Source organism: Protopterus annectens, chromosome 9.part0 (assembly GCF_019279795.1).
Source record: "Protopterus annectens isolate FY-2018-M chromosome 9.part0, PAN1.0, whole genome shotgun sequence".
NCBI classification, from domain to species: Eukaryota; Metazoa; Chordata; order Ceratodontiformes; family Protopteridae; genus Protopterus; species Protopterus annectens.
The window spans coordinates 1105580901-1105598542 of record NC_056743.1 but is presented as its reverse complement, the minus strand read 5'-3'; the positions used below and the strand labels follow the sequence as shown (position 1 = coordinate 1105598542).

Genomic DNA, 17642 nt, shown 5'->3' with positions numbered 1-17642 from the left:
ATATAGACTGGACATAGAAGGATTGAGGTATCCAGTAATAAAAATATATATCATTATGTAGAAAGGGTGGTAATTAATACAATAATGTTACAGAAGCTAAAGGAAAAATCAAAAAGAATGTACTGAGTATCACTATGGAAAAAAAGTCAGCATATGGATATAACGAGAAGGAAGGATGTATAGAAGGAAGCAAAAAATAATTTCAAACCTTAAGAATGGAATTTGGAAGAGATGGACTGATGAAGAGAAAGGAGCAAATGATACAGAAAATAGGGTACATAGCAAATAAAGTTTAATGTGACATTTCCAAAATGAGGATACATATCCAAGACCATGTTTATTACCAAAAGCAGTTTATAGGGCTGGAATGTATATGTTACCTTGCAATATTAAAAGAAGCTTATTGGGTTTATTTTCAGATGTATATGAAAGGCTAGATTAAATCCGGTCAAAAAAGGGAAGCTGTACACAACAGAAGAAAGGGAAAGGTTAAGTATGATTAACCCAGTAATTATCTATGTGGTTATATTCTTAAAATTATGGTTAAAATAGGGGAAAATGAGATGACAATAGTAGAAAAGATAATACTATGTATTTATAAGAAGGTAATGCAAAGTATAAAAGATGGAAAGAGAGGATATGAACTACATAATACGGTAAGGTGATGTATAAATAAAATTAAAGTTAAAAGATTGTGTAAATATAATAGAAAATTATATCAGTTTGTGGTAAGACAGTATTATAAGACAGCAAGCTAATAAACATGAGGGAACCATATATAAGGCAAAGACAGAATGAAGAAAACAAATCAGGACACAGGGTATGTGATTTTGTGTGGAGGTTAAATAACACAAAATTAACATTGAGAAGTAAATTCATATAAAAAGATTCATAAATAAAATAATATGCATTTCAAAAGGTCTACTACAAGTACTTGTATCTTCTAGCTCAAGACACACTTGCTCACTGCCACTTGCTCTAATTGTCAAGTTCTCTTACTCCCACCAGCCCAATGGCCCAGTCCTAGTAAGTTTTCTATCCCTGCCACCACCCAGCCCTACATTACTGCATAGTCCTACCAGATCCCTATCTCTAACCTAAAATCTTCTACCTGCTACCTGACCCTAACCATACGATGCTCATCTCTAACCCAAGTTCCCAATCACTCCCTAAACATAAATCTCCATTCACCCTCTCCCTAAACTTAAAGTTCACATTGGGACTAAAATCCTCCCACACTAAAACAGCACTCCTGCTTCCTAACCCTAAGCTCACTTTACCATCCCTTAACCTAAAACCACCTCCTAGATCCCTTATCCTAACGTCCCTGATCACTCCTTAACCCTTAAACTCCCCTTCTACTTTCTAACCCAAAAACTCTCTTCTCACTCGGTAAATCTAAACCTCCCTCCATGCTCCGTAAACCGAAAACTCTCACCCCCAATTCCTAACCTTAAACCCCTTCCCACTCTCAAATCTAACCCCACTCCCATTCCTAAATCTAAAGCCCCCCCCCCGAATGCTACTTAAAAGCCCAGCCTGCACTTCCATTCCCATGGGTGTGGCACTAACCTTGCCGGAGCCAGAATACTATGTTCTGGTGAGTTGCGGTAGCTCCACTCTGTCCCCACAGGTGCTCTACCTCACTTAAACACATTATATCAGTATGGGCATGAGTGGACAGCTGAGTGAGCTACAAATCATCTGAGTCCCTGGCTATGAGGTGGTGGTAATAAAGCACCTGGGTTGCATCGAATTTCTAAACTGTAAAATAATACAAGGCTCTTGGGGGAGGCTAGAGAAAAGACTGGAAATATAAGGTTTGCATAAAATACAAATGTAAAAGTATTCTGCATGGATATTATGATGGAAAACGGATTATCAGAAGAGAAGCTCATGTAGTAATGGTATGTCTATGATATACTTGCAGAAGTAGATATGAATGATTTTTAAATGGCAAAGTTTGGAATGAGTTTAAAAAACTGAAATATGTTCAACATAGTGTATAGAAAATGATCTAATATTAATGCAAACAAACTATCAAGATCTGCTAGACTGATATTTTTATGAAAGTAAAATGTATGTTGTTTAATGAAATATAAGTACAGATAATACAATTGTCATGGCAGCAAATCAAGGAAATCAGAAGCAGCTGAGAATTGAGATACAAGGGAAGATAGTGGAACAGGTTAAAAGCTTCAAGTGTCTGGAATTGGTGGTTCAGGAGATGGGAAGTGTGAATGAAGAAGTCAAAGCTACAATCAGAGGGGCTGCGGCAAACTGGCATAAAGTGTCAGGTGTAGTGAATGACAGAAGAACGCCAAAGAAGCTGAAAAGTAAGGTGTATAAAACAGTAGTGTGACCAATAGTACTGTACAATACAGAAACCTGGGCAATAAAGGCACAGCAGATGAGAAAACTGGGAGTGATGGAAATTAAGTTTCTGATATGGGTGGAAGGATGCACACTGTGGGATTATAGGATCATAGGATCATAGGAGATTACTAAGCTAATGGCCCTGGGGCACTTACAAGCCTAGCCAAGAGTTTATCCCCCCCCCAAAAAAAAAAAAAAGAAAAGAAAAAGAAACCTCGGTCAGCACCTGTCACCCCTGTCAATGAGGGACAAAGGTGGAACTCCTGGGACAAATTTATGGGTTCCCATCCACTCATCAAGGTTGTGTTTGAAGAGTGGCAGTGACAAGCTCTGTTTGACATGTATGGGAAGTCTATTCCAGAGACAGGGCAACCTCTGGGAGACAAACCTGTCTCTCCAGCAGGTTTTGTTGATGTCACATATTAGATTTAGGCCTATTGAGCAGGTAATGTGCAAGGAGTTAGACTTACGGATATGGAGCATCTACACTAGGGTAGGGTCTGACATTGCCTTGTAGGCGAGACACAGATCACCTCTGTGCAACCTGTGTGATACCGAGTAGAGTGATAGTGATTTAAGACTGTCCGCATATGATAGGTGTTGGAGGCCATGGATTTTCTTTGTGAGGTATTTCTGTGGCCTTTCCAGTTGGTGCAGGTGTTTGGTGAGGTACATACCAAATGGGTCATTATACTCAATTAAAGGTCTAATAAGGGAGGAGTACAGAGAGGTAATAACCTCCTTCTTTCTGGATCCAATCCCTTTACTTATGAGATGAACCAAGTAAAAGGTTTTTCTGATTACCACCGCCACATGATGGTCAAATGTGAGATTGTTGTCAACCTGAGTAGCCGAGTCTTTCACCACAGGTTGTGTGCTGCTTAGGGGTTTATCGTTGATGTGGTAATCAGTAGGGGCAGTGTTTTTGCCGAATGGTATGATAATACATTTTGTTTGCATTTAACTTAAGGCCATGACTTTGGCACCAGTCATTTGTAGCTGTGAGACCCTCCTGCAGTATGTTAACATCAACTGGGGAGTCAATGGCAGCACCCAACTTACAGTCATCCACAAACCTGGTCAGCCACAGGCCCTTTGTCTTTGCCTGGACCTCTGAGAAGTATATGCCAAACAGTAGGTGTCCCAGGACAGATCCCTGGGGAACACCACTAGTGACAGGTCTGCTGTTGGAGGTGGCAGAGCTCATTTTGACCTTGTGGGTCCTATCTGTGAGCCAGTTGGCCACCCATCTGACTAGATAGGGATTAACACCAAGTTGTGTTAGCTTTTTGATGATGCCCGAGTGGGGAATTGTGTCAAAGGCCTTGGCCAGGTCAAGGTAAGCTGTATGTACTGATTTTCCCTCATCCAGGGCCTTGGTGACAGCCTCAAAGAAGTCAATTAGGTTCAGTAGGCAAGATCTGCCCCTGACAAATCTGAATTGAGTGGGTTCGAGTGCTTGGAGATTGCCTATGTCCTTGTTTATGAGATCCATAATAATACACTCCAAGACTTTACAGATCAGACTTGTCAAGCTGATGGGGCGATAGTTTCCAGGGTCAGTATTGGAACCACCTTTGTGCAAAGGGATGACAATGGCAGTTCTCCACTCTGCTGGAATGAAGCCTGTAGTTAGGCTGTGGTTGAATAGGGTGCTCAATGGCGAAGCTAGTTCTTGCTGGATAGGGTGCAGAATACAGCCTGAGATACTATCAGGTCCCATGGAAACTGTGTTCTTTGCCTTGGATATGGTCTTTAACACTTGATCTACAGAGATGTGAGGTGTGGGACAAGTATCAGGGATGTCGACTGGGCCTTTGGGGGGTGATAAGGGGGTAATGTTTGCACTGAACCTATCGGCCAGCAGGTTGGCTAAGTCATCAGGATCAGTGTAAGTTGTACCATTAAGTACTAGTTCAGAACAAACTTAGGCTTTGCCATGTAGGTTCCTAAAGTAACTGAAGAAGGACTTGTGGCTTCCCTTTGTTTTGGAGGCTAGTTTCAACTCATAATTGGCTTTGGAGGTTTTCACTAGTGATCTAATTTGCTTGTTGAGGCAGAGGAGGGAGTTTTTCTGATTTGGAATTTGTTCCTTTTTACTCTTGGACAACAGTTTCTTCCTTTTGTTGTAAACCCTGTTGATAGAGGATGTCCACCAGACAGGTTTGTGTTTCCTTGAGGAGCAGGTTTTAGTTCTGTTGGGTATGGCTGAGTCCATGCAGTTGTACAGGTGCTTGTATACTGCACTAGTGTACTGTTCAGCATAGTTGTCTGCATCATCTGAGGGGGGCAGTGGTGTGAAGCTGCTGATACCCTCCCTTAGGCTGTTGTAGTCAGCTTTTGAGAAGTGACAGATGAAGAAATGAGGACATAAGAGCAGAAACCAGAGTTGCTCCAGTTGCAGAAAAGATCAAAGAGAACAGACTATGGTGGTTTGGGTGCATGTGCAGAAAAGCAGACGACAATCTGGTTAAGAAGATTTGGGACAGACAGGAAGAAGGTAAGAGGAAATGCGGGCATCCAGTAAAGAGGTTAATGGATTATGTAATAGAAGATCTGTGACAATCAGGCATGAGTGTCGAAGAAGACAGGAGTGTGGCACTGAATCGAGTGAGATGGCGACAGTTAACATGATACCCTGACCCCATGTAGAAAATGGGAAAAAGGGGGGACTGATGATGATGATTAATGAAATGTAATGTATTTGATGTAATCTGTAATAAAATCTGGTCCTGATTTTGATAAGTACTGTGAGAGCTTTACACCCACCTGAGCTACCACCAGCTCAAGTAGATGGAACCTCATGTTAATATTTCATCTGTAGAATGGCATCTCAGGAGTGCAGAACCCCATTATAAAGGACTACTCCATCAGTTCTGGAACATGATGCCAAACAGCTTATTGGGGAGTAGTACCCACAGCCTTCTGATTTCCATGGCACTGAAGGCAAATGTTCTATCTTATGAGCCATTAATATTTATAACTTAGTAATTGCCAAGACCAAAATAATTTCTGTATCTTGCTAAAAGAACCACAGGATTTGAGCCTTTCACTTTTCTTTCAAAAAATGTATATTTATTGAGCTTTAAAAATAATCTTGTAAATGCACTCAAAAGGATTGTTCAATAACATACTATTCTGAAAAAATATTCCATGCCAGTACAAATATATTATTTTACCACACCATACCCACCTTTAATGAATGAAATTCATCCATTATTTTTTAGATCGGTTAGTGTGCTAGCCCACTGGACCCTTTCCAATCATGACTTGAGACAGTATAAATAACAAATAAACAGTTACACTCAGTATGCATATCAACATGGCTACAATACACTTTTACTACACTGTGAAGTAATTCAGTATGTGGCAGAACAAATCTGCAGCAAATAGTCTGGAAAAGACAGCTATATAATTATGGTAATTCTGAATAGTTATATATACATTTAGTCAACAGGTCTGTGAATTCTTTTAAGTCAGGAAGTAATTTAAGAGTAATATCTGTGATAGGAATAACACTTTACAGTGTTGTCTTTATTGGTATGTTTCATAAAATGCCAGAGGATAACACAGCTGTTCATAAGAATGCACACTAAAATAGTTTGCGTAGAAGTGCTGTGAAAGTAAACAGCTTTTGTTTGAAGGTGTTATAAGCTGTAATGCTACTTAGTTCTAGAGACAGAAGGTTCGAGGATGATTGGTCAAGTATGGAGAAGTTTGGTCATCTCTGAAGAGGTTATTGTGAGGTCTCAGTAATAATGTTTCTTTGTGACACATTCCTTAGTGAGCAGTTTATTAGCAAGAGAGGTAGTGCCTGAGGTGTAAGTGTTAAATAAAGGTAGGGCTTGATACAGACATGAGTGCTGTTTAAAAAGAGCAACTATATTTTCTTAAGAATATCACAATGCTACTAAAGAGGACTGGAAAGATGAATGAAGAGATATCAAAAGCAAAAAATGCCATGTCACTGGGTCCTGACAATATCCCAGGATGGATCTTGGATAGCATGAAGCATGATTAGTCACACCCCTAACAACACTGTTCAACCTTAGCCTCCATATGTTTTTTGTACCAAGTGAATGGAGATCAGCACCAGTTTTTCACTGTGTGATGGGTCCCTACTCTGGGAATGCAATCAGGGAGATGCAATCCTCACCAAAGACTCCAGTGAGGGATGGTCACTAAGAGCAAAGATAGATTCATACAGTATTTTCAGATGCAGCTCCCTGCACCAAGTACAATTTCCCTTAACAGCACACAGAGAGCATGCTCCAGACCTGGGGCTGGACTATCCTTCTCTCTCCAGACCAACACAAATCTCCACACTGACCACTTTGTAGCTCTGTGTCCCTGTTCCCAGTAGCTGACACACACTTGGATATTTTGAGTTTCACACACACACATACATACACATCTGGGAAAAGCTGGTGCAGATTTACTAGTTGTGCCCCTTTCTGCCCAGACTCTGAGGTAATCTTGTTGCCACCAGTCAGCTACCCTAAGGCCCTTACAAAGGGTACCCAATTATACTGTGTAAAATTAATACTAATACAAATGGTGGGGTGTGACCAAAGCAGCAAGGCTTTCAGGAGCAGCCACAGTGTAACTAAAACAAGCATAACTACTCTCAAGATGTTAAAAGTTTTCTCTAAAGGACCAGCCACAACGAAAGATATTAAAATATTTAATGATAAATAATAAAACAAAAAACAGGAGAATGCTGAAGACAATAAATAACTGAGTTTCAACCACAGAGATATAAAAAGTAATACAGTTGGATAGTTTCTCACATATGCAGAAAACAATACTAAACTATTCTCACTAAGTGTCCCTGACTAACTAAAGAATTAATGTTCCCTAACAACTTACTAAAGCAAGACAAGTTAATATGTGCTGAGTGTCTTGCCACAGCAAAAGCCAGATGATGTCTCTCTTTGCCTGTGTGGATATGTGAGATTTATATCCTGTCAGAAATCTTTCCTGTCAGATTCTAAAATGCTGCTGCGAGGGTTCCAAAGAAACCAGATGCTGGTTAGAGGATGACATCGCCTCTTGTCACCTGACTCTGGTACAATACACACACAGAGCTTTGCTAAGATCTCTGGCAACATCTAAAAGCTATAACACAATTTCAAACTTTTCACCCTTCCAGGGTTATTTGATAATAATTTGCTACAGGTGCCTCTAATAGGAACCATCACTGTCATTCCCTCTAACAGCTCAAATGGCTTGAGTTGCCCCATCTACTTTTTACTACACAGCTCTCCACAGCCCACAAACTGTTCTACCTCCCTGACAAAACCCCCATACTACAAAATCTAATACAACCCTACACCACCACCCGAGTCTTAAGATCAACAGACCAAAATCTCATAAAAGTCATCAAACGTAAGAATGAAGCTGATAAAACTCTCTTTGCCTGTACAATCGCAAAAACCTGGAATTCACTTCCTAATCACATTACTTCTACAAGTTCTGCTCCACAATTTAAGAAACTACTCAGAACCCACTATTTTAGCAACTGGCAGTGCCCATGTGACTCCCCAGGCTAATCCACTACATTGCAGTATTGCAAGGATTCTACCAAGGATGACCCAGTACTGCCTAATGTCTAGAATTCTTATTCTTTCCTAAAAATGCTTACTCCAATGGTATTGTCTTATATGTCTGTAATTAAATACTAAATATGTTCCTATATGCTATTTGTTTTGCCTTATGAACACAGCTATGTACTTTACATAAGTCTGTGAAGCAGTGTTAGATATTATGTTTATATTGTGTGCATTAAGAATACAGTGCTGTATTTTGTAAATTTATCTATTTAGCAATTGTTAAAGTGGAGCTTACACCTCTCTTACACACTGCTAAGTGGTGACCTGTGTGTAGCATAAAAGGCATCTTCCAATCCATTACTGACAGGTTTACTTCACATCCACAAGTTACATGATATCAGAAATACTAAATCCAGGGATCTAAACCTCTTCTGCAACATAAAGAGAATGGTTTGGTGGGATGGGTATGTTGCATTGGGGATACCACTGCTCTGGAACAGACTCACCATTCATGTAAATTAAAGCTCATCCTTGTCCACATTCAAGCATTACTTGGCTCAACAGATGGGAAATAGGAAATTTATCTCAGGATTCCTCTTGCACTACTAATGGACAGTGGCAGCTCCTAAATGCTTTATCCCAATGCATGAGTCTTCTACATATATCTATATTGTGATCAAATAATTATCACTAGAGTAATACATAAATATAGATCTTGGAAAAGGTTAGGTGAATCTAAACTTCAGCAGGATATGTTAATTTTGAGCACCAAATGAGACAGTTGGCTAAGCTTAAAATTTATGAACCTAAGAGGAAAAACTAATTAACAGATATCTGTAGTACATTTATACTCAACTTTGAAACAGTGGCCAGTGTTGTTTTCTCACGGCATTAGTTTCTCCAGTTTAATTCCCACATAGGGTACCTTCTCTTGTTCTTTTTTTGTCAGCTAAGGTTTTGCCAGGGATGGGGTCTTTTTTTTGTAACTTCTAAAGACATGGTGGTAGGTGAACTGATGAATTTCAAATTGCCCCTAGGTGTATGTGCAGAGTGCGTGTGTGTGTGTGTGTGTGTGTGTGTGTGTGTGTGTGTGTGTGTGTGTGTGTGTGTGTGTGTGTGTGTGTGTGTGTTTGTCCTGCGAAGGGTGTAATCATATCCAGGACTTTTTCCTGGATTATACTCATTGCTTGCTGGGCTACACTCTGGATGTCCTCGACCCTGAACTTGATAAAATGGGTAAATAAGTCCTGGGATAAATACAGGGAGACTGTGTTGCATTGTGGGTATTGATAACTGATTTGCCAATGGAAGTTTGTTTTTTGGCATTCCAAGTCAAGTTAGTTTACAAGAGATTTGTTTTTTTTTTTAGACCATTAGACTGTGACTGCATCCTACCAGCAACATACAGACCCATTATTTACTGTAAGGGGTAAGAGGCAGACCCATTCATTTCCTGACTAAGGCAAGAGGTCTACAACCCACCCATTTCCTGATCAGGGTAAGAGCGTAATGACTCATTTGTTTTCTTCAGAGGAGAGTGTTAGACACTGGGAGTGGGCTGTCATAGAGAGGGGACACTCATAATCCCCAGACAGCCTAACTCCACTCTTTTGTAGCTGTGAAATCTGCTATTGCTGTTCCTTAGGAAGGTGGACTTGTGCATCCACACATTCTAATCCACTGGCTTCCATGTACAACAGTCATCACTCCAGTCCATATTGCTGGTTCCAGCATTATAGCAAACTAGATTGCCTCCCTCCTCTAGGATGGGCATGCTGGCATCAGTCACTCAATCTCATTCTACTCCACCCAACATTTTGTGGCATTAATTGAACTCAGGTGATCTGGGATGCAGTCTGAGCTTGAGCTGTCTATACCACAAAGCCAGGATTAGATTTTTATTTTTAATGTGTTTTCCAAATATTTGAGACAAAAATCAATTTGGATGGTTCTTTATTATTTTATTTGATTAAGGAACAGAATTTGTCCCTATATTAAGAGAAACTGATACATTTAGTTTCAGTTGATATTATCGGGGGCTATCATACAGACAGCTATGGAGAAGATAGTACAATTGGTAGCATCTAGCAATGAGGGCAATGTAGGTCCTAACTTCTACCCTTGGAGGAGGACATAGTACCTGTTTCACTACAGAGGTTATTTAGAAAGCAAATATTAATTTAGATGATTCTTTATGACGTTTTTTTGTTGTTGTGTGATTAAGAGTCAGAACTTGTCCATATATTAAGACAAACTGATACATTTATTTTCAGTTGTTATAAAGTTAATTGTTGAAAACAGAAAAATACAATTTTCGTTTACGACATTAAACAAACAGTGGCAAACAGTTTTAGAATATGCTCAGTGTGAGAAATCAGAAATTTCATTTTGCGTATCCTGATGCCAAATATTAAAATATTTAAATTTCTAATTTACTTGTGTCACCCAGAACAGATCTAGTGTGATATTTGTTCCTTGCACTTTCACTAGTATATGACTCATTTATTTTTTTATCTGCATTGCTGTTTTTCTTATTCCATTTTTTATCATGTACATTGTTACTTAATTCAAGAAAAATAAATCAAACCATACACATGAGCGTGCGCACACACACACACACACACACACACACACACACACACACACACACACACACACACACACACACACACACACACACACACACACACACACACACACACACACTAACGTGTAGCAATTTTACTGTCTCTAGGTTTCCCCCAATAACAGAGTTCTCAGTTGCTAGTTTTATGGCCTGTGATTAATATCTGATTATTAGAGAACCTCTCAGTCAGATATTTTCTTTACTGGTGGTTTATTACATTATTACAGACCTCTGTGTTGATTACATTTGTTTTAACATGTATTTGCAATAATTTGACGTGTAAAAAGATATCCTTTGTTAAACAGCACCATCTGGGATATTTTTAGCCACCAGCTGGTGCTAGGCACATAGTTCCTTCTTCTACAGTGGCTGAATCTGTTTCTGTATTTAGCTGGTAAGTAATAGCAGAGTTCATTTTACCTTAACGGAGCTCCTGAACAGCATTCCTCTCCCCAGATTTCAACAGCAGGATTACAGAACTAGAGGTTTAAAAATTGTAGCTGTTTGAAAAGAACTTGGCAGTGGTAGCTGATTTTAGTCAGCGTGTACTTGTCCTTTACATCATTTCCCATCAGTGGTACTTATACAATAGAAGCTGCTTAGTAAATACTTCCTTCCCTCACTCATTAACATAATTAAATAGTAAGGGGTACAATGGACATGAGTTCAGGAACGGTCTTAGGTAAACTGGTACCCTAGGCAAAAGGGCTCCATGGCGCCCCCCACCACACCACCCGGTGCCCCCATCCTTGTGTACCTACATCAAATAAATACTGGAAAAGTGCCCCTGCTAGAGCGGTGCCCTAGGAGGTCGCCTAGTTGGCTTATGCCTAAGGCCGGCTATGCATGAGTTAAATAGCTTATTCCTTTGAGGACTGGGAACATTTCTGCAGTTGCCCCACAAATATTTTTTTTTATAAATGCTGCCATCGGCTCTTTTTAAAGAACACTCATTATTATCCATGACTAAAGGTGAATATGCATTTTTTTTATTATGTAATATAATTAACTTTATTATTCAAAAGGTACAAAGCATCAGTTGACTACATGCCATGTACACTCACAGTATTTACATTCCAAAGTAAAAAAAGTGAAAGGGACACACCATGACCCATAGTACAGGGATGGTTAAATAGGCAATGGATAACACTGAAATGACTGATGTACTAAAGCAGTATTTTGAAATGTTGTCCGAAAATATAAGAAAAACTCCAGTACCTGCTCATTTTCAGCAGCAAGCCCCATGGCTGAGCTCCTAAAATGTATATGAGTAGTATTGCAGTCTGGGGAGGCCCACTCTTGACCCTGACTACTGTTTCTAACCAAACTCATCAAGAAGATATCAGTCATTGCAGCAGAGCACATGAAACGTGTTCTCACACAACTAAGTGGTTAACTCTTAACTGTCCCTGATTTTGCTTGATATTTTCAATCTATTCCTTGTACAATTTGTTTTTTGGAAATCATTAAGGATTGCAGTCACTAAATAATGACAGTTGTGTGAGTTTTAGGCTTCATGTCCTTCAGGAAATTCATGCTAATGCAGAACCTTCTACTCTAACAACTCTAAGTTTATAAAAAACTGTCCCTGATTTTGAGCCTTTGTCCATCATTATATTTTTCCTTTGCCCCTGATATGAGCATTAAGAGACTGAGACATATACTAAATGGGCAAATAGCTGAAGTAGAAAACTATAGCTCTTTTAGGTAGTGCACAAGTGGGAAAAAACAGGGAGAATCAAAAACGAACATCCAATATAATAGTTTGAAATTACAACTGTGTGAAATAGATTAAAATGTATAATAAAATTAAAATACTATCTTAAAGAAAAAATATACATGCTAAATATTTAAAAAAATAAGATGCATTTGAAAACAAAACAAGTCACCTCTTTCAATACAAACACATTCTCTATCACTAGCCATAACAACACATCTCTGGAACTGGTGTCAGATGCCAAGTTACTAGGGGTCCAAATTGACAGTCAGCTTAAATTCAATTCCCATCTTCAACTAAATATCAAAAAAACCCATCAAAAACTAGGCATGCTCTACCGACAAAATCGTTATCTCACACCCTCCACTAAAATCACTCTCTCTACCTCATTTCTTATCCCCTCCCTTCTCTATGGAGCCCCACTCCTAACTAATCTACAATCTTCCCTTAAAACACAACTTTCCTCTTGCTACAACAAAATCGCCAAGTTCGCTACCAGCCATAAGTCCTCCACCAACCACTGTTCTTCTCTCCACAAACTAAAATGGCTAGAACTATCCAATCATCTCACCTATACTCAACTTACTCTTGCACATAAGCTCATTTTCAACCCCTCCCTCTGTCCCTCCCTTTCCTTTGCCTTTAAAATGCACCTACCTGACAGAGTACTAAGGTCTAACAACCAAAACCTAATAGAATTGTACAAACCAACTTGTTCCCCAGGTAAAAATCTCCTATCCTATGGTCTAGCACGTCTCTGGAACTCTCTACCACCATCCATTCGTACCACCTCTAACCGCTTTATATTCAAAAAATCTCTTCACTCACACCTAGTATCTCAGTGGGAATGCTCCTGCTCCCACCCCACATAATTTACACTGGCAATTTCCATTTTCTTTTCTCTCCCCCTCTTTATACTGGCAGTTGATATTTAAGATTTTATTCTTATGATGGATAGGTTTCCTTTTATGAAGTAGAGGCATCTTTTTAACGTACAGACAAAATGCATTTCTTAGTTAGGTAAACAAACATTATTTATTTGTAAATACGGGTGCCAAAAGTTAACATAATTTTTTGTTGTAAACTTTGACTGAACGTACTAGTATGCAATACATGACTTTAACAAATATTGATCTTGATTTATAACACAAGGTACTATTGGATTTTGTTATTAAAGTCTATGGATAATGTGTAGAGAAGTTTTAATGATATATATTTTATTAATTTATGTTAATAGATGATGAACCATTGAAGCCACCTGAGTGTGCGTGAAGCTGCTTCTCTACATTAAACCTTTTTATTTTTCATGGTGGTTCCTTGCAGCTTATTTATCTTCTATACTGGCAGTTTCCTTTTTACTTTCTCTCCTAACTCATACATCCTTCCCTTGTACTTTCTAAGCTATTTACAAAGAATGCATTAGAATGTACTTCTTAAGTGCATGCTTCCTAAGATGTAATGGCTTCTCAGTATTTATACTGTAATGTTCCTTTTTTACTAGTCTGTATCATCTGTAATGTTCTTCACTAGTCTATACTATTTGTAATGTTTTGCTCTATTCTGTAACATTTGTAAAAATTGTAATCTAAAACCTATTGTAACCTTGCTTGTTTTTGGAGCTTTTCTCCCCGGGACTCCACTGAAAATGGGTCCATTTTGGCCGAATGGACTATCCTGGTAAACCAACTGCAAATAAATAAAATAAAATAAAATTTAATGCAATACCTTGCATAATATTTAGTGCAATACTTTGCAAGAGACATACCTCATTTTGAAAACTTTAAATAATAAACGTTAAAGAAAAACATTAGCTGTAAACAGAAACAAAGCAGTCTGAAAAGTGAGCTCTAGTGCTTTTGATTATCACAATAAACTGCAGATTGATGAATACAAGCAAGTACGCTAAAGACTGAAATCTAAACAAGGAAGTTGACATACAGGAAATACACTTGCTTTGAACATTTCTGCAGCCATTTTATTGTTATTGGTTCTCTGGTCATCAAAATAATGCTGACCAGATCTCACAGGGTACTGTACTAAAAGATTAATAGAACTGATGACATGCAGACTGTGACCCTTATGGCAGAATTTAAATTAGACAAGACTTTGTAACACAGTATACTATCCTTGTGTCCTAATAAATTGACCAAGCTGTTACCAATATTGTTCACAGTCATCTGTCCATGATCTTGCATTCCATTCAGATGAATCAGGTCTGGAATTAACATTAATAAGCAGGGTATGTAGTTGGAAGGAGGTTTCTTGGATTCTTGAGGCTAATCAGATTGCTTACTGAGCATCATCTAAACAGTTGTAGTAAATGGAATAAAAGGTAGGTCATTAGTTAGGGACCACCAAAGGGTTTACTATACTGTCTTGTCCCATTTAGTGTTATTTGAAGAAACTTCATAGTAGACCTGAAAAAGAAATAAAAAATGCATTTTTTGTAGAGAGCAGAAAGAAACAGACTGGACTTTTGTAAGGTCTGAAAAAATATGGCGGTTTAGACTAATACAAATAACGCAAAATAATTAATCTAAGCATCAAAAATTCTAGGAAACTGTTTGCATTGTTGGGGAGGGTCTAATTTTATAACAGTAAATGAAAAAGGATCTGCAAGCTTTTACAGATGTTAGCCACAAATTTTGAAAGGTGATGCGACAAGGCAGGGAGGGTAGGAAGGGCACTGACAGTTATGCTAAAAGAAAACACAAAGCTATCTAAAAATGATAGAACCTTGAAGTTTGTAAAGATAAAACAGGAGAAGTTCAGAGAACAGCATTGTAAATGATGTACTTTCCCCCCAAAGATATACATAAAGTAAAAGAGAGAGATAGACATTCTGGAGGAAATTCAAGTGTACATAGGTTCATAGGTTGGTACTAGGCTATTGGCCCTAGGGCCTATACAAGCCTAGCCGTAACAATTCCCTGGCTATTTCTTCCCACAATATTTACTTCCCTGGACCCCTGTCTAGCAGGGTGACTGACATGATCCCTGGGGTGAATTTCCTATCTCCCATCCAATCGTTAAGGTTCCTTTTGAAGAGGGCCAAAGAGGCGCTCTGCTTGACATGTATGTGCAGTCTATTCTGGAGTCTGGGGAGTCTCTGGGTCAGGAACCTATCCCTCCAGGATGTTTTTTCCATTGTGATGACAAGGTTTAGATCCCTGGAGCATGTGGCTCTGGGGGATTGGGATTTCTTTAAGTGTAGCATGTCCAACAGCTCTGGGTTTGACATGACCTTGTATGTTAAGCAGAGATTGCCTCTGAGTAGACGATATGCGACAGAGTATAGCTGGAGTTTTTTTAGATGGTCAGCATAGGGCATCTGCTTTAGGCCTGTGATTCTTTTAGTGAGGTATTTCTGCGGCCTTTCCAGTTGTCGCAAATGTCTTGACAGGTACATACCAAACGGGGCATTGTATTCTATAATGGGTCTAATGAGGGATGAGTACAGTGGGACAACGACCTTCTTTTTTCTGGATGAAAAGCCCTTAGTGATGAGGTATGCCACATAGAAGGATTTCCTGACTGTTGTGGCGATGTGGTTATTGAAGGTGAGACCACTGTCCATGATGAAGGTGGGTAGGGGTTAAGCTTCTGGTTAACAGTTTATGTTCAGAGAAACAGATGAACTGTGAGAACGTTTACTCCTTGACTGCCTTGCAAAGCTATTATTTTCATATTTACATCCACAAGATTCCATGCCAGAATATAAAGTGTGCCATAAACCACTCGCTAGTCATTGCTCAGCTACTCCCCAGAATGAAGAAAGGAATGCATGACTGCTTGTAAGAAAAGAAATGCACGACCTCTCATAAGCACAAACGTTAACAACATGGATACAAATATTCATAGGAAGACAGAAAGAATGACGGTAATGTGAGTTAGAAGAGGATGGTACAATGGTGCAATGTAAACATTACTGTCTCACAGCAATAGGCTCTCTGGTTCAATTCTTGGATGAACTGCCCTCTACATAGTATCTTATACTCTTTTTTGTGTTTGTGGATTTTTTCCGGGGATGCGGTAAGTGGTTTTGTAATTCTCAGTTGTCCATATGTGTGTGTGTGCATGTGTGTGTGTGTGTGTGTGTGTGTGTGTGTGTGTGTGTGTGTGTGTGTGTGTGTGTGTGTGTGTGTGTGTGTGTGTGATATGGAAGAAAGAACTGGCTTTCTACTTGTATTCCAGATACCCTTGTAAACTCTGTGGATAGGGACAGCTGTTCATAAGAGTCACATAAGACTCAGATATGACTCAACAACATTGGGTGGATGAATTTCGAACAATATAAGTGTTAAAGGTAAGGTAAAGGAATTAGAATTTACAATGAAGGATAACACACATAAAATAGAGAGGGATTTATGGATTTTTTAAGGATAACAGAAAGTGCATTATTTTACAGTTGGAAGTGGTTTCCTGAAATGCATTATGCGGTGGCATTGTAAATAAGGATGTTGAAGATGATGTAAAATTAAATTAAGGTAATTACTAGACAATAAGTAAATAAATAGATAAATAAATAAATAAATAAATAAATAAATAAAAGAATTAAACAGCTGCTGGGACCTATCTACCAAAACTGTGTAACTTGAAGACATGCCTGTTTCACTGAAATTGCTGTACATTAACATATGCTGTGCTGTATTCCTACCTCCACTGCACTGCACTGAACTTAGCGATCAGCTGGCTGAGCTCTCTTTCTCTCTCGTGCTTTCTCTCTTTCTTTTGTTCTCTCGATCACTGCCTGAAGGAGAAGAGTAAGACATTTCCTTGCTGCCATTCAGCCATCTTGTATTCATTCATTCATGGTGTTTCTGACTCCATGACCTTTAAGTACTGGTGTTATACACGCAGGTGCAAAGACAAGCTGGTTACTCATTATAATTGGTATATTGTTTACTGATACCTAAGGCCCTGCAGTTTCTAAAGGGGTCTGCATCTTAGGATTAACCGAAACTAGAACAAATGAGCAAATTAAAATAATTTCCACAGTCATACCTCTCAACTGTACAGATTTTTGCAGAATGCCCACATTTTTGCCTCATAATTTTGGTGTATTTTTCATAAAATTGTAGTTTTCTGGCAAATTAGTGGCAAATAATTGAAGACTGATATTAGAAAATAATGACATTGAATTGAGTTTCAGACTTCATACTTTTCAGAAAACTCATGCTAATATAAAGCCTGTTATTCTATCAACTTTTTAAGTTTGTAAGAGAAATTAAAAAAAAAATCCCTATTTTTGGGTCTTTGTCCCATTTTTATGTATTGCTTTGTGCATATTTCTTGCTCTAAGAGGTTGAGGGGTATGTTTCCACTGAATACCTGCTAAAGACACTCATAGGATGCCGAAAATATTTATTTT

The 17642-nt window shown here is 38.7% G+C and overlaps 1 protein-coding gene across 1 annotated transcript in view; it reads right to left on the bottom strand.

Annotated features, from left to right (window-relative positions):
* Nucleotides 1–17642, bottom strand: part of NFE2 (nuclear factor, erythroid 2) — a 334785-nt gene that overhangs the window by 88570 nt on the left and 228573 nt on the right. The gene's annotated exons all lie outside the window — the stretch shown is intronic.